Source organism: Rhinatrema bivittatum, chromosome 3 (genome assembly GCF_901001135.1).
Source record: "Rhinatrema bivittatum chromosome 3, aRhiBiv1.1, whole genome shotgun sequence".
Classification (NCBI taxonomy): Eukaryota; Metazoa; Chordata; class Amphibia; order Gymnophiona; family Rhinatrematidae; genus Rhinatrema; species Rhinatrema bivittatum.
In genome coordinates, this window is record NC_042617.1 from 283,404,519 (window position 1) to 283,430,191 (window position 25,673).

Here is a 25,673-nt window from a genome sequence, read left to right on the forward strand (position 1 = left end):
GGGTGCGCCCAGCACTGCCGCACTCTAACGCGTCCTTACTGTATCGACCCGTAAGTGAATAAAGGCATGTGTGCGTTTGAGAGAATGAGAGCATGTTTGTGCATGTGTACGTGTGAGAGTGTGGGTCTGAGAGTGAGAGCATACGTGTGTGTGTGAGAGTGAGAGAGCGCATATTCGTTTGTGTTCATGTGTATATGTGTGTGAGAGAGAGCATGTGTGTGTGATAGAACAAAACACTTGTGTGCAACAAACCTCTGTCCTCTCTTCCTGCTAATCCATGACAATCTCAGTGCATCTCGAAATCAAAAGTTCTCAGGTATGGAAAGCAGGGGATTTTTAAAAATCCTTGTGTTTTAATTACTGGGTATTATTTGATGTGTCTGTTTTGAAATATTTTATTGGTGTTAAAAACTTATATAAATATTTTCTGAATTATTAGTTGTTATTCTATTTGTTAGCGGTTTTGAATTATACTCTTTATGTGGTATTACTACTATTGATGAAATTTATATTTCTTGATTTTATTGTTTTATGAGGAATGCTAATGCTTATTTTTTTCCATTATTGCACTGCATACAGATTCTGGCTTCTTGCGATTTCCAGTTCAGTTTTTGTCTGCACTTTTCCATTTATATTTTATGGTCACTTTATTCTGTATTTGGTGAGGGTTTGTCTTTGTTCTGCATGTGTAACAGAGGTGAGGTATTCTACTAGTGTATAGTTTCAATGTAGAGATCTATAGCAGCTTGGCTTGTTATGTTTTCCTAATAGGCCCTAAAACACCAATACACCCCCTATTATAATGTCTGCATTGCTTTCCTTTTCATAGATAGGGTTTTTGTTGCTTGAGTGCTGGCAGTTAGTGCTGTTTTGATATAGAAATGTTATTGTATTGTAATTCTGTTTTCTTGTGACTTTCAGAGGGCCAAGCCCATGGTGTGTTACAGTAGGCCTAATACCATATGGGTTCCAAGTGTCTATTTTGCTTTTTTGCAGGGTTTTCTAGTTGAAACCACAGCAGTGTATGTAAATATAATATACATATTGTAAGTGATATTTTATCTTAGAAGACTATACTTTGAATATCCTTTTTCATGTAAAATTTGTTCTTATAAATGTATAATTTTTAATTGTGTGTAGGGAGGATGTGACAAGGTGGGATGGAGGTGCAAGGCTGTAAGGTTTGCCTAGGATGCCTAACACCCTTGTACCGACCTTGGGCATTGCTTCATACCAGGATACTGAGGGAGCTCGGAGATGTGCTGGCGGCTCCGCTGTGTGACCTGTTCAATAGCTCCCTGGAAACGGGACTGGTGCCGAGTGACTGGAGAAGAGCGACGGTGGACCCGCTTCACAAGAGCGGGAGCAGACAGGAGGCTGGAAACTACAGTCCGGTTAGCCTCACCTCGGTGGTGGGAAAGGTATTGGAGTCGCTGCTGAAGGAAAGAATTGTGAATTATCTACAAGCAACAGAATTGATGGACCAGAGGCAGCATGGTTTCACCAAGGGAAGGTCCTGTCAGACAAACATGATCGATTTTTTTTGACTGGGTGACTAAGGAATTGGATCGAATAAGAGCGCTCGATGTCATCTACTTGGATTTTAGCAAAGCTTTTGATATGGTCCCGCACAGGAGGCTGGTGAATAAAATGAGAAGCTTAGGAGTGAGTGCCAAGGTGGTGGCCTGGATTGCAAACTGGTTGACGGACAGAAGACAATGTGTGATGGTAAATGGAACTTACTCTGAAGAGAGAGTGGTGTTAAGCGGAGTGCCGCAAGGATCAGTGTTGGGAGCGGTCCTGTTAAATATCTTTGTGAGCGACATTGCGGACGGGATAGAAGGTAAGGTTTGTCTTTTTGCGGATGACACTAAGATCTCCAACAGAATGGACACGCCGGAAGGAGTCGAGAGAATGAGACGGGATTTAAGGAAGCTGGAAGAGTGGTCGAAGATATGGCAGCTGAGATTCAATGCCAAGACATGAGGAGTCATGCATATGGGGTGTGGAAATCCAAAAGAACTGTATTCGATGGGGTGTGAAGGGCTGATGTGCACAAGCAGGAGAGAGACCTTGGGGTCATAGTGTCTAACGATCTGAAGTTGGCGAAACAATGTGGCAAGGCGATAGCTAAAGCCAGAAGAATGCTGGGCTGCATAGAGAGGAATAATCGAGTAAGAAAAGGGAAGTGATTATCCCCTTGTACAGGTCCTTGGTGAGGCCTCATCTGGAATACAGTGCTCAGTTCTGGAGACCGTACCTCCGAAGGGACAGAGACAGGATGGAGGCGGTCCAGAGAAGGGCGACCAAAAAGGTGTATGGTCTTCATTGAATGCCTTATGAGGAGAGATTGAAGAATTTAAATATGTACACCCTGGAGGAAAGGAGGAGCAGAGGTGATACGATACAGACTTTCAGATACTTGAAAGGTTTTAATGATCTAAAGACAATGACAAACCTTTTCTATTGGAAAAAAATCAGCAGAACCAGGGGTCACAATTTGAAACTCCAGGGAGGAAGACTCAGAACCAATGTCAGGAAGTATTTCTTCACGGAGAGGGTGGTGGATGCCTGGAATGCCCTTCCAGAGGAAGTGGTGAAGATCAAAACTGTGAAGGACTTCAAAGGGGTATGGGATAAATACCTTGGATCCATAAAGTCTAGAGGATGTGAATGAAGAGAAGAGGCATGGGGGTAGCGTGCGGGAATGACAGCTACTACCTGGAGATTAATACCCTTATTCAATAAACATTCTCACTGTCAATGCGACTCCAGCATTGCTGTATGCTTCAACGGCAAGAGGAAATGTGGTAAAAAGGATTTGCATTCATAAAAAACCAGAAGTAGCTTGCTTGTTGCGGCGGTTACTACCCCAAACCAAATAAGTCTGATACTTCACTTGGAATACATATCCAGCGCAACTCACTGCTTCAACGGCAGGAGGGGAATAAAGAAAAGAAGAATTATATTCAGACAACAACCAACAAGGACTGAATGGCACAGGCTGGGTAAACATATAAGCGTGGGAGTAGCTTGCTTATGCAGCAGTTACTACCCCTAACCAATTAAGCTAGATGCTTCACTTAGATGCAGCTCCAGCACTGCTCTCTACATCAATGGTGGGGGTGGAAGGTAACTAGAACCAAAAAGTTACTAATAAGGGCCAAGAGTAACAGATAAGTATGAGAGAAAAAAAAAAGTGTGAAAGCTTGCTGGGCAGACTGGATGGGCTGTTTGGTCTTCTGCCGTCATTTCTATGTTTATATGCTGTACAACCGAAAGAACTTCTTTCAAATATTGGAAACAAGATCCAATTGAAGAAAATAAGAAAAAGCATGAGCATGTCAAGTTAAATGTAAACACTGAAAAGGCAGGCAAAAAAAGAATTTGAATAGAAGTTGGCCCTAGAGACAAACACACATAATAAAAACTTTTTAAAATATATTATGGAATTGATCTGAGCCCGATCAACTCAGATCAAAAAAGGTTAGTAACACCAGTTGGGCCTCAGCAGAAATGAACACTGACCTTAAAATCATAAAGATCACCTTATTACTGTTTGCAGGAATTTCAGAGAGGTCATTACCTTTACTCGACAGACATAAGGCCTCTTTGCTAAACATTTACAGCACAAGGGAGCAATATCTTACATACATATGATGAATAAGGAAGTGAAAAAAAAAACCTGTCACGCAAGAAGACCACAGAAAAGAGCAATTACATATAATCATGACCTGATGGTCAGCTGATTATTGCTTTTGAGGATTCACCGATGTAAACATTTAAGTGCTAAAACCCTGAGAGCTATTGGATAAGAATTTGGGAGCTTCTGGGAGCTGTAAATACCCAGGCACAAAGTAGGACTTAAAAGTAAAACCAGGGTCTGAGAAAGCTGGCACAAACAGTATAAAAGTAAGCTAATAATAAATACATTTTTTCTATTACCTGGCACCGAGATGTTTTAACTCAATCAGGCCGATGCAATATCGGCACGTGCAAAACGGGCGCTCATCATTGAGTGCTCACTCTCCCAACAACATGCGCTGATGCACCTCTCCGGGTAGCCTGATGTAATATTTAAATGGGCTGCTGCGGTAAAAAGGAGGCGCTGGGGAAATTGTGCGCCCCTAGCGCCTCCTCGGCATCAGGCACCCAAGAGAGGTGGCTGTTAGAGGGTTAGGAAAACGGACGCTTGTTAATTGAGCATCCTTTTTCCTAACCTGATTGCAGGCACACTTGTTTTTTTTTTGTTTTGTTTTTAAGATTTTCCTTTTTCATTTCCGCCGACTTAATACTGCCATGATATTAAGTCAGAGAAACTACAAAAGAGCAGTATTTTCTGCTTTTCTGTAAACTTTTTGGGCTCCTTAAGAATTAACGTTTGCTCCGGGGCAGGCATTAATTTTTGAGGGTAAAAATGTGTTTTTCGGGCGCACATTTTTTTTTTTTGTATTATCGAGGGGAATAGTTAATAACCTGATCAACATGAATTTACATGTGATGAACGCTATTAACTACGTGCTTGGTTAGTCACGCATTTTGGATGTGCTAACCCCTGTTTTGCATTGGGCGTTATGGACGTGTGTCCAAAATGCGAGACAAATTGCATGTTGCGCCGTACGCTGCAGCCAGCACATGGTATTGCATCGGCCTGAATATGTGTGTGTGTGAGAAAGAGAGAATAAAATTGCAGAACATATGAAAAGATATGGATTTACAAAATGGAAGTCTCACCTCACCAATCTACCTCATTTTTTGAAGGCGTTGATAAACATGTGGATAATAAAGAGCTGATGGATAAAGCGCAGTTGCTTACCTGTAACAGGTGTTCTCCTAGGACAGTAGGATGTTAGTCCTCACATGAGGGTGACCCTCAGATACCCTTTAGTCTTTTCTTGCTTATCTTTCCTCTATTCCTAACCCTCTTCTTAACTTCTTATTACCTACATCCCAATGGATCCTTGCACAATTAATTGGATTGTTTCACTTACTGTGACCTTTATTACTATGTAATTTCTAATTGTTTTAAATTGGTCAGTTAACTATCTGACTATGTTACCCTAAGTTTCTTTCGTTTACATTCATGGTTCCATGTATCGCCTTCAGGCAAGTCCTTTGTAAACCGGTTTGATTTGTATCTAATGCAAGAAAATCGGTATATAAAAGCTAAAAATAAGTAAATCAATCATCAGATGGAGACCGGCACGGGAAACTTTGACTGGCTGCCTGAGCATGCCCAGCCTGCCGCTATCCATGCATCCACGCGAGGTCCCCCTTCAGTCTCGTAACATTGCAAAATATGAGCGAAAAATAAAAGAAAATGAAGGTGAACCCAACCCCGTGGGGAAGTGGGCGGGATTCCTGAGGACTACCATCCTGCTGTCCTGGGAGAACACCCGTTACAGGTAAGCAACTCTGCTTTCTCCCAGGACAAGCAGGATGGTAGTCCTCACATGTGGGTGTTTACAGAGCTCGACTGCCCCCCCCCCCCTCTGTGATCAGAGGGACCCCACAGCTGCCGAACAAGGTGTCAAAGGGCACAACACAACAGCAGCGCTGTGTGAAAAACAGGGATAGTCTGGCCCCAAAGAGAGTACGGTGAGAACAGTTGGGTTCAAGACCGGAATAGATTGCAGAGGACAGACTGGCCAAAAGTGCGGTCCTGGCGACTATCCCTGTCGAGGCAGTAGTGAGCCGTGAATGTGTGGAGTGAACTCCAGGTCACGGCTCTGCACATTTCGGCGACAGGGACCGCACGCAGATGAGCCACTGATGCCACCATAGCCCGCAAAGAGCGAGCCTTCACCCTGCCGGCCAGCTGGAGGCCTGCCTGCTCGTAGCAGAAGGCAAAGCAATCCGCTAGCCAGTTGGATAGGGTCTGCTTCCCCATTGCTGCTCCCAGCCTGTTGGTATCAAAGGACACAAAGAGCTGGGTGGATTGTCTGTGCCTTGCAGTATGGTCCAAGTAGAAAGCGAGCAACTGCTTGCAGTCCAGAGTGTGAAGGGCACATTCCCTTGGGTGAGAAAGATAACTGACTGGTTGATGTGGAAAGCAGTCACCACCTTCGGCAGAAATTCTGGATGCGTGTACAGCACCACACGATTCTGGGATTCGATCAAGACCCTGGAAACACCATCCACCATCCGAGAGCTATAAAGACTGGAGGATTATGGGCTCAACATCCACGCCATGAGAGCCAGCACCCGGAGGTTCGGGTGACACAGGGTGCCCTGGTTCTGCGATAGGAGGTCGGGAGCCGTCCCCAGCGGAACTGTGTGCTCATGGACAGGTCCTGGAACAGAGGGAACCATATCTGCCTTGGCCAGGAGGTTGCCACCAGGATCATGGTCCCCCCGTCCTCTTGCAGCTTCATCAGAGTTCTCAAGAGAAGCGGAATAGGGGGGTACGCGTACATGAGACTTTATCCCCAGTGATGGGAGAACACATCGCAGGCCAGACTGTTCTTCCCCAGAATCAGGGAGCAGAACATGCTTACCTTGTGATTGAGGGGAGAGGCGAACAGGTCCATGTCCAGCGTGCCCCAGCAACGGAATAAGTCAGCTGCCACTGCCGGGTTCAGGGAAAACTTGTGAGGCTGGAAGGACCGGCTCAGGTGGTCCGCCAGCGTGTTCAAGTGACCCGGCAGGTATGTGGCCCGTAGGTACATCCCTCTGGAGAGGGCATATTCCGACCTGTATTGCTTCCTGGCACAGAAGGAAGGAGCCCATGCCGCCCTGCTTGTTGATGTACCACATCGCCACCTGGTTGTCTGTTCTGATGAGGAGGCCCTTAGAGGACAGCCTGTCCTGGAAGGCCCACAAGGCGTACCGGATTGCCCCCAGCTCCAGAAAATTCATCTGGCAGCGGAACTCGCCGCAGTCCAGAGGCCCTGTGTATGCAAGCTGTCCATGTGGGCCTCCACCCAAGGTGAGGCATTGATGGCGAGGGTTACCTGGGGTGGCATGGGCTGGAATGGGAGCCCGAGTTCAGATTGGACCGGGACTGAAGGGGGACCTCGTGTGGATGCATGGATAGCGGCAGGTTGGGCACGCTCAGTCGGCCAGTCAAAGTTTCCCGTGCCGGGCTCCATCTGATGATGTCACCTCATGTGAGGACTAACATCCTGCTGTCCTAGGAGAACACCTGTTACAGGTAAGCAACTGCGCTTTATCCATCAGCTCTTTATTATCCACATGTTTATCAACTCCTTCAAAAAATGAGGGAGATTGGTGAGGTGAGACTTCCTTTTTGTAAATCATTTTGGTTGCCCTTCTCTGTATGTTTCCGGTTGCCACTGGAACCGCAAGGCCCACTGCAGGTCCCTCATGCGGAGGCGGGCCAAGGGGGTCACGTGGACTGAGGCCACCATATAGCCCAGCAGGCGGAGCAGCAGATGGGCCGGTACCTTCTTTCTGTTGTGAAAGAGGGTAGCTGGTGAGGAGAGGGCAACTGCTTGATTCCTGGGCAGGAAAGCTTTCGCTTGTGCCATATCCAACCTGGCACCGATGAAGTCCAGCCGTGGAGATGGATTGAGATGTGACTTGGGGAAGTTGATAACGAGTTCCAATGCCTGTAAGATTTGAACCGACAAGGTTAGAGCATTCACGGCTCCGGAGTGTGAGTCATTCCGGATGAGCCAATCGTCCAGTTACGGGAAGACGTGGACCGAGCAACGCCTGAGGAAGGCAGTTACCACCGCCAACCATTTCGTGAAGACGCGTGGGGCGAAGCCAGCCCAAAGGGCAGCACTTGATATTGAAAATGTGCCATCCTCACCAGAAAGTGGAGGTACTTCCTGTGGTTGGGGACAACTGCAATATGGGCGTAAGCCTCCTTTAAGTCGAGGGAGCACAGCCAGTCTCCTCTTTGGAGGAGCGGGATCAGCGTGCCCAGAGAGAAATCTTGAATTTTTCTCTTACGAGAAAACGGTTTAACGCCCTGAGGTCAAGAATGGAGCACAAGCCACTATCCCTCTTTAGAATGAGGAAATACTTCAGGTAGAAACCGTGGCCCCACTGCTCACAGAGAACAGGTTCTACCATTGTCCGTCACTAGAAGGGCGGAAAGCTCTGACTGAAGGATGACCTGTTTTTGGGTACTTGCCAGGTTCTTAAGGCCTGGATTGGCCACTGTTGGAAACAGTATGCTGGGCTTGATGGACCCTTGGTCTGACCCAGTATGGCATGTTCTTATGATGGGTGGCCGTACCCTTTGATGGACATGGGGGAGCAGTCTCTGGGCACCTACTGTAATTCAGGTGATAGCCCTGGCAGATAACGGAGAAGACCCAATGGTCCGAAGTGATTGTCTCCCATTGACGGGCAACGCAAAGAAGCCTTTCGCTGACTGGGGTATTGGCCACCATGGGAACTGGCATTTGGCTTGTGCCCCCTTGTCGCCAGTCAAAAGCCGGCAGATGGGGCCTGCTGGGAGACTGGTTGGGCCCTCGGAACTTGCTGCTGCTGGCCACAGCCTCAAGGGCTGGACTGAGGTGGGCGAATACGGGCAATCGAAGGGAAGTATTTCCTTGACCAGTAGAAGGACTTGCTAGAGCCTGGCCTGGAGGACTGGCGGAGAGTTGCTGAAGAGTATAAGGCTGAACTTTCAGATGCGTCATGACCTCTTTCACCTTATCCTCAAACAGGTTCTCTCCTGTACAGGGGAGGTCTGTGAGCTTATCCTGAACCAAGCTAGCCGCCTGGCGCCTACTCCACCGGCAGCTAGGCAGGCAGCGGTTTCGAAGACATCATAGGTGGACCTGACCTCATGTCTACCGGCCTCGAGTCCCAGTGACGCAATGGCTGCAAGGAACTCTTGCTGTTTCTGGGAGAGGCCCTCCGCAAAGTCCTGGACTTGCATCCATAGGTTGCAGTTATATTGGGTCATGTATCGCTGGTAGGCTGCAATACGGGCCACCAGCATATCCCCTTGGAACATTTTTCTCCCCTATGCCGTCGAGCTCCCTGTGTTCACGCCCCGGAGGGGCAGAAGCATGTGTCTGGGAATGTCTAGCTTTCTTAAGCGCGGACTCACCACCGCAGACTGGTGGGGTAGGTGCCACTGTTCAAAGCCCATGGCCTATTGAAACAGATAAGTCGCATCAGCTTTCCTGTTCCTCGGGGAAACTGACAGCGGTACTGCCATGACCTCTTTTGGCCTAGATGAATGCTTTCTGGATGCGCGGGAATAGCTAATAGGGCCATTAACATGCATTTGCATGTTGCTGGCACTATTAGTTTCGCGGGGGGGGGGGGGGGGGGAGGGGGTTGGATGCGCGTTTTCGATGCGCTATTACCTCTTACTGGATAAGGGGTAAAACTAGTGCGTCGAAAACACTCGTCTAAACACAGTACTGTATCAGCCCGAAAGAAAGCCTGACTGCTCTAGATTCCAACACAGAATCTACATCCTAGTTAGCAGAATCCCTCACTTCTGTCAAACATGCAAAATGCAGACTTACTCTTATCTAATACAGAACAAAAGACCATACACTATAAACAAGCACACAGAGAAAAACTGAAACTCTAAGAGCAAGGGGGAGGCAGGAGGTGAGACAGGACACAGCATGCCAGCAACCTTTCTGGCCTGGATTGGTGGTGGCAGTGATTGCCAGGGTTCAGGAAAAAGCAGCAACAGGGGGCGGTGATGAGGAAGTTTAAGTACCAGCGCCTTATTCTGCACTCTCCTCAAGCAGCAAGCACATGTGGCTGTTATAGAAAGCAGAGGCTTGCTATGTCACATTTTTGGTGACACACCTTCCACCTCCTTGGCGACACACCAGTATATCCCGACACACTGGTTAAGAACCAATACTCTATGACACATAGGCCGATGCAGTAATCTATGGGTTAAGAAACCGTGTGCTGGATTTCAGCTCACAGTTTTAACGCACAGATTAACAATTTTCTTTAATGCCCGATGCAGTAAGCTTATTCACTGGGAGTTTTAAAAAGCGCATAGACTGCAAAATGTCCGTCTGTCTGAGGCCGAACATGCATCTTAAAAGTTTCCTTGCTAATGAAATACCGGCTATAGAACAGAGAAGGGGCAGTAACGTTGCATTATTATCTTCTTTAAATTTTGTTTCTGAATATTGGCTCATGATTAAGAGGTTTCACTTAAATTTCTTTGATTATAGAAGACAACTGATGTATTAGTTTACCTCTAAATGTTATATCAAATTGAATGATTGTTATTAGTTCTCTTTATTACAAAAACAAGAAGTATTCTTGTAAGTTTTGAAAATTCTATAAATGAAGAAAAAAAAAAAAGAAGTGGTAGTGGTGGTGGTTGGGGGGGGAAATCACAGAGAAAATATGTTTTTCCTGTTGGGCCAGGTAACTGGTAAGTCCGGACGCCAACTCTGACCAGGAGAAAAATTTCCAATGGTAATGGAACTTGGGTTAGGACCAATGCACCCCTCGTCATCGGGAAGTACTGCTTAATCTGCTCATTTCCATGCAAGAGCGCTAAACAGTGCTCTCCATTTTCAAAGCACATTTTCTACTCACAGAATTCCTTGCTGCATCAGCAATAAGTCTTGCATGCAGAAAATGTGCATTGAAATGCTGGTACAACCATGCGTTCGGCTGAATGCATCTTACTGCATCAACCTAATAGTCAGGCTGATGCAATATCGGTGCATGTTAAATGGGCACCTGCTCTGTTAACGTGTGCAATCCAACTCTCCCGGGTGCCAGATTTAATATTTAAATGGTCTGCCACGGAACAAAGGAGACGCTGAAAAACATTTTGCGTCCCTAGCACTTCCTCTGCATTGGGCACCCAGGAGAGATGGCTGTCAGCGGGTTAAGAAAATGGACGTTCAATTTTACGAGCCTCCGTTTTCCTAACCTGACCGCTGGCGACATTTTTTTTTTTGGTTCTTTTTAGGTTCCTCTGACAATACTGCCACGATATTAAGTCAGAGGAACTACAGAAAAGCAGTATTTTCTGCTTTTCTGTAAACTTTTGGGATGCCTCAAGAATTAATGCCTACTCTGGGACAGGCATAAATTTTTGAGAGTTGAAATGTGTGTGTTGGGCACACTTTTTTTTTTTTGCATTGGGGGTAATAGCTAATAGCCTCATCAACATGAATTTACATGTGATGAGCACTATTAGCTTCGCGCTTGTTTGGATGCACATTTTGGATGTGCTAATCCCCTTACTGCATGAGGGATTTTGGATGCACATCCAAAACACGCATCCAAGCACCAGTCAAGTCGTGTGCTCAGCCGAGCGCACTGTATTGTAGCAGCCTGTGTGTTTTTCAAGTTGGAGTTCCCCTTAGCCAATCTGGTTTTCATGATATCCACAATGAATATGCACGAGATAGATTTGCATGCAATGGAGGCAGGGCATATAAATCTCTCTTATGCATGTTAAATTGAGCATATACCCTGAAAACTAGACTAGCTAGGGGGATCAAGATCAACTGGAGAAAAACTGTGGTCTAATTCTCCTTTCTGCACTGGCTTTCCAACAGAAGCAGTGCCATAAACTAACGACAATTTTTAAAAAGGGATCAAGGGATGACATCTGTGCCAGACAAAATGGTAGAAACTAACCTAAAGAACAAAAATGCTGAACATATAGATAAGCATGGTTTAATGGGACAAAACCAACACAGATATGGGAAGTCTTGCCTCACCAATCTGCTATATTGTTTGAGGGTGTAAATAAACATGTGGAGAAAGGTAAGCCAGTAGATATAGTGTATCTGGATTTCCAGGAAGCATTTGACAAAGTCCCTCATGAGAGACTACTTAGGAAATTAAAAAGGGGCAGTGTCCTCTTGTGGATTAGAAACTGGTTAAAAGATAGAAAATAGAGTAGGTCTAAATGGTAACTTTTCCCAATGGAGAAAGGGAATAGTGGCGTGCCCCAGGGATCTGCTCTGGGGCCACTGCTTTTTAACATGTTTTGTAAGTGACCTGCAAATGGAAGCAATGAGTGAGGTAATCAAATCTGTTGATGCCACAAAATAATTCAAAGTTGTTAAATCACAAGAGGATTGTGAGAAATTGCAAGTGGATATTGCAAAACTGGGAGACTGGGCATGCAAATGAAGTTTAATGTGGATAAGTGCAAAGAGATGCACTTAGGGAACAGTAACCCAAATTATAGCTACACAATGCAAAGGTCCACATTAGGAATCATCACTCAGGAAAAGGATCTAGGTGCTATCATTGAAAATATGTTAAAATCTTCAGCTTAGTGGCAGCAGCAGCCAAGAAAGCAAATAGAATGCTAGGAATGATCAGGAAAGGAATGGAGAATAAAACTGAGAATATCATAATGCGTCTGTATCGCTCCATGGTGAGACCGCACCTTGAGTATTGTGTGCAGTTCTGGAAACCACATTCCAAGAAAGATATAGAAGAATTAGAAAAGGTACGGAGAAGGGCAACCAAAATTATAAAGGGGATGGAAGAATTCCCCAGTGAAGAAAGGCTAAAGAGATTAGGACTCTTCAGCTTGGAGAAAAGATGGCTGAGGGGAGATATGATAGAGGTCTATAAAATAATGAGTGGCGTGAAATGAGTTAACATTAATCAGTTTACTCTTTCAAAGAGTACAAAGACCAGGAGACACACAATGAAGTTACTGGGTAATACATTTAAAACTAATAAGAGAAAATATTTTTTTACTCAATGAATATTTAAGCTAAATGAATATTTAAGCTCTAGCATTCTAGTATAGCTGCATTTAAAAAAGGTTTGGACAAGTTCCTGGAGGAAAAGTCAATTAACCATTATTAAGGTAGAGTTACAGAAATCTACTGCTTATTCTTGGGATAAGCAGCTTGGAATCTAACTACCCCTTGGGATCTTGCCAAGTACTTGTGATCTGGCTTGGCCACTGTTGGAAACAGGATACTGGGCTTGATGGTCCTTTTGGTTCCTTGACAGACACTTTTGGGCTATTCCATTTATTTTTTTTTATCCTTTTAAATTTCAGAATCAACTGCATTATGCAAATTTGTGGTACCCGTCAGTTGCATGTGAGAGCAGCACTGCAGACTGCTGACTGCACATTCACCCCAGGTCATCCAAACAGGGTGATCCAGTCCTAGTTTTGCTGCCTTGCATGCCTGGAGATGTATTCTGACCTTTTTAGGGACCTATTTCAAGCCACTGGTAAATGTAGTGAGGTCCCCCCAAAGGCAGCGTCCACCATGGGTATTTTTCCTCAGGATCTATTTAAAGAAACAGCTCCGAGTGTTAAGGTGGTAGGGAGATGCCATTAGATAGCCCCTGCCACAGGTACTATCCTTAAGACCTGTTTTAACAGACCTCCAGGCATTAACCTGGCTGCGAGCTGCCAAGGGGCATGAATCAGTTGGGCCCCATATCCCTATGGGATGATCAAAAAGAATGACTTGAAACACTGCCGGGTGTTTTCCCACCTGACAGACTGGTCTTCAAAGCTCAAAAGAAAGAACTACCACTTACAGGAGTCCCAAGTGACTTTCCTGACACTTGGTTTGCCAGGCAAATGGCTGCCCACTACTGCTGCTTTATCTCTAAGAATCTCAATAGTGACCCACTTTCTAGGGTGGCACCCTCTTCACATGCAAAGGAGGGAAGGAAACATCTCTTTTCTCTAATGCTGCAATAACTAAAGAACAAGAGCACACCATTTTCCACTAGTACAGGAGTGGCCAACTCCAGTCTTCAAGAGCCACAAACAGGCCAGGTTTTCAGGATATCTACAATGAATATGCATGAGACAGATTTGCAAGCATTGCCTCTATTGTATGCAAATCTCTCTCATGTACATTCATTGTGGATATCCTGAAAACCTGGCCTGTGTGTGGCTCTTGAAGACTGGAGTCAGCCACCCCTGCCCTAGTAGGCATGAGAGGGGAGAACCCATGCGTTACGACAATTGCACATAACACACTCATAACTAACTCATTTAAAAGGATACGTACAGAACACCATTTCAAGACACACATACACACTTCAGTGCTCCAGCAATATCCAGGGCCTGGATGTTAAACAGCCTGAACGTTTTCGCAGTCTTCAAGAGGAAGGAGGGGTGATCCGTTGACGTGATGAGCTGCATGTGAGAGGACGTGCCCTGAGTGAGCACCTAGGCCCCTGGAGTTAAATCCTTCAACATCCTTGCAAAAGACAGCCTTTTTTTTGTGTCTCAGCGATGTCTAGGAATGTGCCCATGAAGTCCTTGCCCTCTATATAGGCAGCTCAGCCTGTCAAGTCTCAAGAGATCCGGGAAAAAAAAAGCACTGGCGAGCAAGGGGGAATGAAGCCGAAGAGCGGGCCATGGAAAAAGAATGACATGTCCTTGGGAACCCTTTAGATGCTAATGCTCAGTTACAGCTGTTTGAGCCTATTTCCATCAAGCTTGCTTCTACAATCAACAGTGAACTTGCCAACACTGTTGAAAAAATAGCAGAACTTGTAGCTTCCGTGCAGGAGAATTCTTCCTAGCTCGATGCGATGGAAACGAGAATGGAGGACTTAGAGATGTCGGCATCAGATGTGAGTAGGAAAGTGGAGCGTTGGAACTGAGGCTTACAGCGGCACTCGAGAAAATCTAGGGCATCTAGCTGGTAGGCTTCCTGGAGGGTGAGGAGTGTACTGATCAGACCTCCTTCTTCAAGCGCTGGCTTCCTGAAACAGTAGGGCAGACTGGGAAGGGAAGCCGAGTAAAAACTGAGAGAGCGCATCGTGTGTTTGTACCACCTGCGGGGCCATGCGGGTGCCCACGCACAATAATTATGCAAGTCCCATCACTATCAAGATAAAGTGCATATTCTGGATAAGGCACAGGCGATTGGCGAAATTAAATACAAAAGCAAGAAAGCTATGCTCTTTCAGGAATTTTCTGTTGCGACACAGAAGTGGCAGGTGGAGTATGGCCCGATAAAAAAGGAGCTGCAGAAACATGGCATGGCCTATGCCTTGCTCTACCCGGCACGTCTGCGGGTCACCCTGTACAACAAAACATGGCTCTTTGATTTGCCGATTGAGGTGCGGCGCTTTTTGAAGCAAGCAGGGGAAGCTCATCCTGCAAAAAAGCAGCAGGCTGTTTCCACTAGCAGCGAGACATAAAAGATTTGTTTTTTAATTTATTTTATGGCCGTCTTTTCTCTAAGCAAACTTTTGTTATTGGGGGGGGGGACGGGACTGGGTTGCTGATGGGACAGCGTGCAAGCCCCATATTCTGGACTGCTGTGACCAGGGTGAGGGTGAGGGTGGGGTTAATGTTTTTGATGTTTTTATTTTTCTCTGTTACCATTGAATTTGTGGATGCTACGGGGTCTTGGCGGTTTGTCCTGATATGTGGGGATGAATAGAAGGCCCCTAGTTTTCGCTGAAGGCGGTACGCAAGACAGTGAGTTTTCCTGAAGGCGCCGCTACTACATCCTTCAGATGCTTTACAACCGCCAGCAACTGGAAGGGCATAGGCACGTCCTCAAGAGGATATTTCTGGAACCCTCCAGTATACACAAGTATTGATGAACTGCCGGATGTGCCTGCAGCTACTACTGCCTTTGGTTGCACTACGCGAGATTTTCTTGGGTTGTAGTGTGTGAGTCCAGCCTTCAAGTTTAGAGTCCAGCACTCTCGGCTTGCGAGTACATTGCGTTTGCTTCTTCAATAGACTTTTATGGGAGTAATAATCATCTCTGGGTGGAGTAAAGTGTGGGGCTAGTGTGATATACTGCATGTTGACTCGGACATACCTTTGGTGGCTGCCCTGCTGCTTGTTTATATCACTCAGTTTTTGATTCTTTTTATCAGCCTTTATTATTCATTAAATTGTAATATGCCTACATATGCAAATTTCTGTTTTTTCTCTCTATTGGAATGGGTAGCTGTGAGAAGACTGATGGATTGGAGAGGAGTAGGGAGTGGGTAATGGTACAGGATATGTATTGCAAGTCGTCTTATGTTAGGATGGGGTGTTGTGTGGATTTCTTGTTCAGTTGGGGAGGTTTTTTGGATACTGGGCAGACTCCTCGGATTCCGAGAGTTTATCCCATCTGAGGGGCAATGGGCTCATGGAGTCAGTGGTATGGTTTCAGTTCCAAGAGCTGTTAAAGCTGACTTGTTGGTAAGGGTTGGTTGGGGATAAAAGGCATACTCTCTACACATTGCTCTCACTCACAATTTCTTGCTTCATACTTCGCCAGTTCAGGAAAATTTGGTTTACGGGATAATTCTTTACTAATTTCTAGGTTCAAGTGTTGCAGTTGTTGCTCGCAAGTATGACTAGGGGGATCTAGTTCCACTTACTGTATTTTTTCTGCTGCTCTTAGGTCTGTATTACGAGTAACTGTGTTAGGTGTGTCTCTCTGAACGTCAGAGGGATTTTCTCCCCAGTTAAGTGGAAAAGAATTCTGCAGTTTGCATGTAGGAGTAAAGCTCAAATGTTGTTTCTGCAAAAGACACACCTGACAAAGCAAGAGCACAAGAAATTAAAGACAGGATGGGTTAGAACCGTATATTATGTCTCGTACAGCTCTCGCAGTTGTGGAGTTTGTATCTTAATTGACAAAAATCTGTCCTTGCAGGTGCACTAGGATAGATATGTGATTTTGGAATGTACATTACACTCTGACTTTCATGCTTGTGAATGTATATGGTCCGAACGCTGAGCAGCAAGATTGCTATCAACATCTGACGAATAAACTAGCCTCATTTGGTTTTGATAATTTATTAGTGGGGGGAGATTGGAATGTCCTGCCCTTGATAAAACTTCAAAAGTCAAGTTAAAGTCAACTGGTAGTTCTAATGTTAATGATCTTTCCAGAATGTTTCACCTGGTGGATGTCTGGAGACAGCATTATCCGCAGGAGAGAGACTGCACTTTTTACTCACCCAGACATGCAATGTATAGTAGAATTGATTATTTTGTGTGTACTCCCAACCTCTAATCTAAATATCTCACTGCTAGGTGATAAAACATTCCCTGACCTGATCAAAAAAGCAGTCTCTGAATTTAATAATTTAATCCAGAAGAGTAACATGAACCAGGTCTTAGATGGGCGGCCTCTAAGGCTTTTATGTGTGGCAGAATTATTGCATAGGCTAGTTTCCTTCAGAAACATAGAAATGACGGCAGAAGAAGACCAAACGGCCCATCCAGTCTGCCCAGCAAGCTACGCACTTTATCCATTTTTTTCCCCTTTTTTTCTCTCCCACCTGTTACTATTGGCTTCCAGTACCCTCCAGCCCTAATTCCCCTCCACCCCACCACCAATTTAGAGAGCAGCGCCGTATCTGCATCCAAGTGAACGTCCAGCTCAATTAGGGGTAGCAACCGCTGTAACAAGCAGGCCACACCCTGCATAGAAAGAGCTGTGGATCTCTTTGATGAAATTATACAACTGATGGAGAGGCATAAGCAAGATTGCTCCTCACATACACAAACTGTTGGAGGCTAAACAGTGGGAATTAAAATCACTGGCTATAGAGAAGATTGGCTGTACTTTAAAATATTCTAAGTTAAAATTCTATGAGCATGGACATAAGCCAGGAACTTTGTTGGCTAGGTTGGTAAAAGAGTGGATGGGAAAAATCGAACATTATCTTACTTCATGACTTGAAGGGAAAGGTGTACAGCTGATTCAGTGGACATAGTCAGGACCTGCATGACTGGGTGTGCAAACTGTGCAACTGCATGGGGCAGCACACCCGGTAGGGCGGCGGCTACGAAGAAAGGGGGCCCAGGAGGCAGCAGCAGCAGAAGAAAACCAGGTAGCTCATTCTGCAATCCCTCCTCTTGTGCTGGCCAGCCTCCCCCCCCCCGAATGCACCAGATGAGCATACAGGAACACTGCCAGTGTTGAGTATCGTAGGCTGACCTGCACACATGGAGGAGCAACAGGAAGAAAGCTTGCAGCTCTGCTATGGGATGAATCCTCCTGTCTTCCAAGGAATGAGGCATCAGGTGGCAACAGCGGCAAAAAGATCTGTAGATGGTGTGTGGAGAGAGAGAGAGAGAGAGAGAGAGAGAGAGAGAGAGAGAGAGAGAGAGAGAGAGAGAGAGAGATATGTGTGTGTGAGGCTGAGGTGCTCTCTATCACAAGGAATCTTCCCTGATGTTCTAAAACTCGCCACCCTCAAACCCCTTCTTAAGAAACCGAACCTGGACCCAAGGGAACCCAATAATTTCCGTCCTATCTCCAATCTGCTTTTTGTTGCCAAGTTTATGGAAAAATTAGTCAATAGTCAACTCTCAGATTATCTTGAAGATCATAAAATACTTCACCCAACTCAATACGGATTCCGCAAATCGCTAAGCACCGAAACCCTCCTCATTTCCTTCACAGACCACCTCATCATGGGATTGGACAAAGGACACTCCTTCTTGCTAGTACTTCGACATCTCGGCAACTTTTGACACAGTAAACCACTCCATCCTCCTAAATCAACTATCCGACATTGGAATAACAGGAATGGCCTTCAGTTGGTTCGATTCCTTTCTCAGTAGTAGAGGCTATAAAGTCAAAATCAATACCAAAGAGTCCCCACGCATCAATTCGTCACTAGGAGTACCTCAGGGCTCTTCCCTATCTCCCACCCTCTTCAACATTTACCTCCTTCCCCTCTGCCAGCTGCTAACAAGCCTAAAACTAAAACACTACCTCTACGCCGATGATGTACAAATCCTGATCCCTATAACTGAATCCCTTACGAAAACACTTAAGTTCTGGGACAACTGCCTCCAAGCTATCAACCTCCTCCTCACCAGCCTAAACCTGGTACTTAACTCTAGCAAAACGGAACTTCTCCTCATATCCCCTGAATACAGTGACATCCCTCAGCTGACTCACCCCAACATTCTAGTCACCCAAGCTAGAGATCTTGGAGTATTAATTGACAACTACCTGAACTTAAAGAAGTTCATCAACCACACAACTACAGGTTCTAAAAAGACTTAAGCCTCTTCTGCACTTTCACGACTTCAGAACTGTCCTCCAGGCCATTCTATTCTCAAAGATAGACAATTGCAACTCCATCCTGCTAGGTCTCCCCGCCTCCTCCACCAAATCTCTTCAGATGCTCCAAAATGCGGCCGCTAGAATCCTAACAAATACCAACAGAAGAGATCACATCACACCCATCCTCAGAAATCTATATTGGCTACCAATAAGCTTTAGAATCCTACACAAATCCCTCACCATTATTCATAAAACCATTCACAACCAGGTCCCCATCGACCTGCAATTCCCACTCAGACTCCACACCGCTTCAAGACCGATCAGGGAAGCTTACAAAGGATCTCTGCATGCCCCTGCTACCAAATCCACCCATCTTTCAACCACCAGAGAACGGGCCTTCTCGACAGCGGGACCAGTCATCTAGAATGCCATCCCCCCCCCCCCCCCCCCCGATCTCAGACAGGAACCCTGCCTGTTGACATTCAGGAAAAAACTCAAGACCTGGCTATTTCAACAAGCCTTCCCCTAACTCAGTCCTGCCTCAGCTATGCCACAGTTCACATACTAAGGCCTTCTATTCAGTGCACACCATCTCAGACATTGTAATTGATTTGTTATAGTTTCTGAGTTAGCTTTCTACTACTGGCTTTCATCTCCCTAGTTCCATTACCCTTGTGTTTTATTGTAACGATTATGATATGATCTGCATCATGAACGTCGGTATAAAAAAGTACTAAATAAATAAATAAATATATATATATGTATGTATATATAAATAAACCTGCCTGAGGGGGGATGGGGTGGGATCTGTGTATATGAGAATGAAAGCCTGCCTGGAATGAGCGCTCAAGAATGGGAGCCTGCCTTGGAAGGGGGGGGGGGGGGGGAGGACAGGTTAGTTGGTTGGTTGTGAATGGGAGCCTGCCTTTAGGGGGGAGGGAGGGAGTGAACATTTTTTGTCACCCCCACTAATCCATGACAAGCTCAAGGTGACTCAAAATCAAAAGTTTTCAGGTATGAGAGGCGAGGTATTTTTCCCTTTTGTTTTAAATTATTAGGTATTTGATGTGTCTATTTTGAAATATTTCACTGCCGTTTGGAAATTTTTAAAACTTTATATATGAGTTCTTAAATTATTGGATTTTATTCTGTTTGTCATCTTTTTGGCAATATTCTTTGCCTTAGTATGGCTTATTATGATTGATTTACATTTCTTGATTTTATTGTTTGATTTATGAGGTTTGATTAATTTTCTGTTATTCCACGGCTTCATAATATATAGATTAACTTGTTGGAGTTTCCAGCTGTTTCTGTTTACACATTTCTATTTATATTTTACGGTCTCTTTATTCTGTATTTGGTCAGGTTCTGTCTGTGTTCTGCATGTGTAAGCGAGGTGAGGTATTTTGCTAGTATGTATAGTTTCTATGTAGGAATTTAGAGCAGACAGGTTTGTTCTGCTTTCTTAATAGGAGGTATATTTGCCTTTTCATAGATAGGATTGTTCCTGTTTGAGTACTTGCCATTTACTGTTTTGGTATGTGATTTTTATTATATTGTTGGCTGTCCAAGGGCCAAACCCACACCTAAAATGCATTACAATAGGCTTAGTACTATATGGGTTCCAAGTGTCCTTTTTTTGCAGGGTTTTCTGGTTGGCACCACAGCAATGCATGTTTTCCTGTACAGCAAACTGGTGTCGGTTACAGGGCCCAGCCAGCATCCCTTTTATGGACCAGTAGGTGGAGAAGGAGCCCCTGGGGATCATTCCTTCACAATTTAGACATTTTGGACCTGTGGAAGGGGGAAAATAGGTTTGAGGAGTGTGTTAATTTTCATAGTTTTGATTGCCAGAGGGAGCAGGGCTTTTTTTTTGGCAGCGGAAAGGGGATTGGGACAGAGCATGAGACTGCCAGTTTCTATTGTGTGCTGAAATGAAAAGAGTTAGCACATTATAAACTAACCAATTTATTAAAGCATGAGCTTTCGAGAATAGTTTGTCATCAGATGCATTATGTGTTGGGTATTGCGGAAAACAACAAAAATGTTATGTTAAAAAAAAAAAAAAAAGACGGAGGGGTGGAGGGCAGCACAGCAATTTTTCCACACAGGGCAGCAAAAATGCTAGCACCGGCCCTGGACACAGAGCGGTTGTTTGAGCAGTATTTTTCCAATCTGCCTGCGTCTCCAAATGAAGAGAACATCACAGAATTTTTTTTTTTAAAATAGGGCCTTAACTTGCCTCGATTATGGAATGACCAGAAAAATAAATTGGTGGCCCCTATTTCTCCGACGGAGATCCAGAACGCAGTTAAAGCTTTACCAGGTCGGAAGGGTCCGGGACCAGATGGTTTTCATGTAGCGTTTTATAAGAAATCTCTGATGGGTGTGGCTCCCTTTCTTGTTTACTTTTTCAAAGGGCATCAGAGATGGAAACAGCATTACACAATATGGCTGATACTATGATCTCTCCTATTCATAAGAAGTGAAAAGATGCTTCTGAATGTGGTTCTTAGCGGCCTATTTGCCTATTAAATTCAGAGCTAAAGATTCTAGCGAAGGTGTTGCATCAGTGTTTGGAGATTGTTTTATCAAATATTGTTCACAGGGACCAGGCCGGGTTTGTGAGGGGTAGGGTCTTACTGCCAATACTAGATGACTAATATCTTACATTTGGCCAAGCCAGGGGGGTGTCATTGGTTATCTCTCTAAATGCTGAGAAAGCCTTGGGATGGCCGCTTCTCTTTCGGGCCCTCGCAAATGCTGGAATACCTCATCAGTTCCTCGCCTGGATTAAGACTATGTACCACTGGCCCAGGGCCCACATCTTGATAAATGGATCCCTGTCTTCATATATTAATATAGCTAGGGGTATGCACCAGGGTTGCCCCTTATCAACCCTTTTTGATATAGCTGTGGCAATAAGGCAACATTCAGAAATCTGTGGTATTAAGCTTGGGGGGTAGAGAGTAAAAGATCTCACTTTATGCAGTTGACATTCTGATTTATTTGTCGGTTCCCTCTGTGTCAGGGCCAGGTCTCCTGAATCTTCTATAGTAGTAGAGTGTTCTTTTGGGATATAAAGTTAAGTTAGATAAATCTGAAATTTTCCCCATTAATAGTAAACATCCAATCCCGAGCTGCTTATCTGATTTTTGTGTAGTGCAGGATAGGTTTTTATATCTTGGTATGTACTTCCCCAGAGATATGCATAGTTTGTTTGTTAAAATTTTTTAGCAGGTTTATTGGGGAGATTAAGAAAAAAAAGACTGCAGATGTAGGATGATCTGCCTATTTCATGGACTGGTAGAATTAACTTGCTAAAAAAGAATATTCTACCCAGACTGTTATATCAGTTTCAGCATGTCCCATGTACAATGCCAAATACGTTTTTTTTTTTACGATTTACATAGCCTGATGGGTACGTTTATTTGGAATTATAAACCGGCTAGGATTAAGTTAAGCCAGCTCTGGATGAGTAAACAACAGGGGGGGAATGGCTTTGTCCAATCTCCATATTTATTACCGGGCTGCCAAGATGTGTGTCTTAAAGCTTGGATTTGTGTCTCGGATGCACATTGGATAGCTTTGGAGAGCGAACAGGCTGATGTCATGAGTTTGGCTATGCTTCCCTTTATGCCGCGCGACTCACTGCTATGCCACAAACTCTGCAGAGGAAGTCCAATCTTGGCGCATACGTTGCGGACTTGGTGGCAGGTTATCCGTTTCCATCACTTGGATGGAAAGGAATTATTTCCCATTTCTCCCTTTTACGGTAACCCACTCTAGCCTAGCTGCACCTTCTCACCTGTGTTTAAGGAGTGGAGGGAGTATGGACGAGGGGATACAGTCATTCCAAACCCTTGTGGAAGACTTTGAAACTGACCCAGCATCGCAACTTCAATATTTGCAGTTGCGTCAGGCCTTAATGAGACGGATTGATTTGGGGAGCCCTCTGCAGCCTTTGAATGGTATGGAGTCATTCTTAGGTGACCCTGATGCACAAATCCAAGGTGTTGAAATTATCTATCATGGTATTCTAGCCAGTAAATATGGAAAAGCAACCTCTCCTAAATTCACCAAGACTTGGAACATGGACCTTGATTTGACGCAAGTTAGTAAAGACTGGAAAACTATATGGACTTCTCATCATGCTTCCATTTGTGCGAAGAGGGTGGCTCTGATGATCATACTGCTACACGGACCTTATAGGACCCCACTTTCTTATTCAAAAATATACACTGATTCTAGCAATGGCTGTGGGGAAGTGGGCACTTTCATACACAGATGGTGGCATTGTCAAAGTACTAGTTATTTTTAGTCTCAGATCATGTTGGCAGTGGCGGATATTTTGGGTTATCCTGTTTTTACTGGGCCAGGGCTGGAGCTGTTGGGTAGATGGGTAGGCTTACTAATTCCAGTCAGGCACATGATGTTAGTCAGGCTATTTTAGCTGGCTGCTAGATTCACAATAGCTACTTTCTGGAAAACTGGGCCAACTTTGGATTACTGGTGTGCTCAGGTGCAAGAGCTTGCCGATATTGAACGGTCATGCTATGAATTTTAAAATGCACGCTTTAAATATGAACAAAATGTGGGGTCCCTTTCTGGAGTACTGTAGGTAATAACTTAATTATTCTAAATTCTTTATTGAACTGTGGTACAGATGGTGATTCTGTACCTATTAATGCTGTTTTGTGTGCGAATAATGTATTTTTTTTTGTATTGTTGAAAAAGATGTTAAATAAAGAGTTAAAAAAAAAAAAAAGGAGGAGGAGGGGGCAAGGATCCTACACATGACTACCTGGGCATGCCTGCCTCTAGGTTCACCCCACCACAGAACCCTTCTCTTGCCAACAGGCAAGTAGGCGCTTCAGCTCTTGGCTCTTCTCTCTCCTATTTCCTGTGTTCTGGCATGGTGGGAAGAAAATCCGGCATAGGAGCAGTTGGTACAAATGCTATGTTAATTGGCAAGCTAATTACCACCTCAAGAGGCTTCCCCCTTTAAATCCATCTCCACCAGGGATATGCAGAGTCTGATCCAACGGGGAAGTGGGGGGGGGGGGGGGGGGGTTTGTTCACTACAACATCCACCGGGGAGATCAGCAGCGACAGCTGTACAGTCTCTTGGGAATGCAATATCCCTGGGTCCCTTGTCCCTCCCTCGGAATGAGGGGCTGTCATGCACCACCCCTTTTTCACTGCCACTTTCACTCTGCTCAGGCCTCCTACCATTTAGAGTGGGGAATCAGCAGGGGAGCCACCTCAACATGTGTTGCTCCTTTACCTCCAGGGACCCTGAAGGCACTCCAGGGACCACAGGGTCGCTTCGAGGAGATGTTCACGACATGGAGATGCGCCCCCCCCCCCCAAGACGTCTCAGCTGTGAGGCCATTTCAAGTATTAATTGGGGGGCTTTAGGCCACTGTATGACCCCCACAGACCCCCTTAAATTTGAAGCCATCTTTTCTGGGGAAAGATAGGAACCAAACCAAGGCCCCTTTTTAGGCATGTTTAAGAACCAACAGGCCGATACAGTACACTGCGCTCCGACGGAGCGCACTGTTAGCCTGCTCTTGGACGCGCGTTTTCCCTTACCCCTTATTCAGTAAGGGGAGGAAAACGCGCGTCCAACCCGCGGCACCTAAGAGCGCCCTCAACATGCAAATGCATGTTGAGGGCCCTATTAGGTATGCGCACGGGATACAGAAAGTAAAATGTGCAGCCAAGCCGCACATTTTACTTTCAGAAATCAGTGCGACCCAAAGGTCGGCGCTAATTTCTTCCGGCACCGGGAAAGTGCACAGAAAAGCAGTAAAAACTGCTTTTCTTCTAGGACAGGTTTGGAGGGGGGATACTATCATGTCTTTTGCTGATCTTAAAACATAGTTCCTCCTGAACTCTACGGATTATTTTGCCTATGGCCAATTGCGCCACTTTTTGTACTCTAAAGATGTGTTCCCGGATATGCTTAAAGGGAAATCCTTATTTGAAGGTATGTGTGATAAAGCGCATAAGGTGCGGGGAGTTATTTCTAAACTTTATGGTGTATTAAATACGGTGAGCGACTACTCCGCAAAATTTCTCTTGGCTTGGGAGAAAGATTTGGAAATTAAAGTCCCGGCAGATGACTGGGACCAGTGCTTTCTGCGGACTAGCCGGAGTACTATTTCGGCCTCCATAGTGGAAAATAGTTATAAAGTTTTAGTACGCTGGTACTATACGCCGGTTCAACTGGCTAAAATGTTCTCTGGCAGAAGTACTCAATGCTGGAGAAACTGTGGACAGATTGGCGACTATTTTCATATGTGGTGGTCTTGCCCTGCTCTCCGGCCCCTGTGGCGTCAGCTGGAGAGCTGGCTCAGTGAGGTGCTGCTCACCCCAGTAACATTATCTCCTCAAATTGCGCTTTTGAATTTTCCTGTGGATACTTTGCCTAAATCTCAATGTTCCTTTGTGAAGGCTGCTCTAATGGCCCTACTGGGGGTCCTAGCTCGTAATTGGCGGAGTGCCCATGTGCCCCCGTTTGATAGTGTTTTGAGGCGCCTTCACTGGGTGTACTATATGGAGAAATTAACTGCAATTAAGTATGATCGTTTAGCGCATTTTGCTGAGCCTTGGAAATGGTATCGGCAGTGGCAATTGTCACATTGTCAGGTTCCTCTTTGAACATACCTTTCCACTGGCGTTAAGTGGTTGGGACTGTCCCTTTTGGTTTTTATGCTACAATAGCTTTGGGTGAGGCCTTGT

General features: G+C 45.1%; 1 protein-coding gene across 2 annotated transcripts in view; it reads right to left on the reverse strand.

Annotated features, from left to right (window-relative positions):
- Window positions 1–25,673, reverse strand: part of STAT6 (signal transducer and activator of transcription 6) — a 209,356-nt gene that overhangs the window by 166,557 nt on the left and 17,126 nt on the right. The window contains exon 2 of one of the 2 annotated variants that reach the window (XM_029594880.1): window positions 17,844–17,951. The exons of the other annotated variant lie outside the window; for it this stretch is intronic. The gene's annotated coding sequence lies outside the window, so the exon portion shown is untranslated. The remainder of the gene's footprint in view (window positions 1–17,843; window positions 17,952–25,673) is intronic. 2 annotated transcript variants of the gene reach the window in all.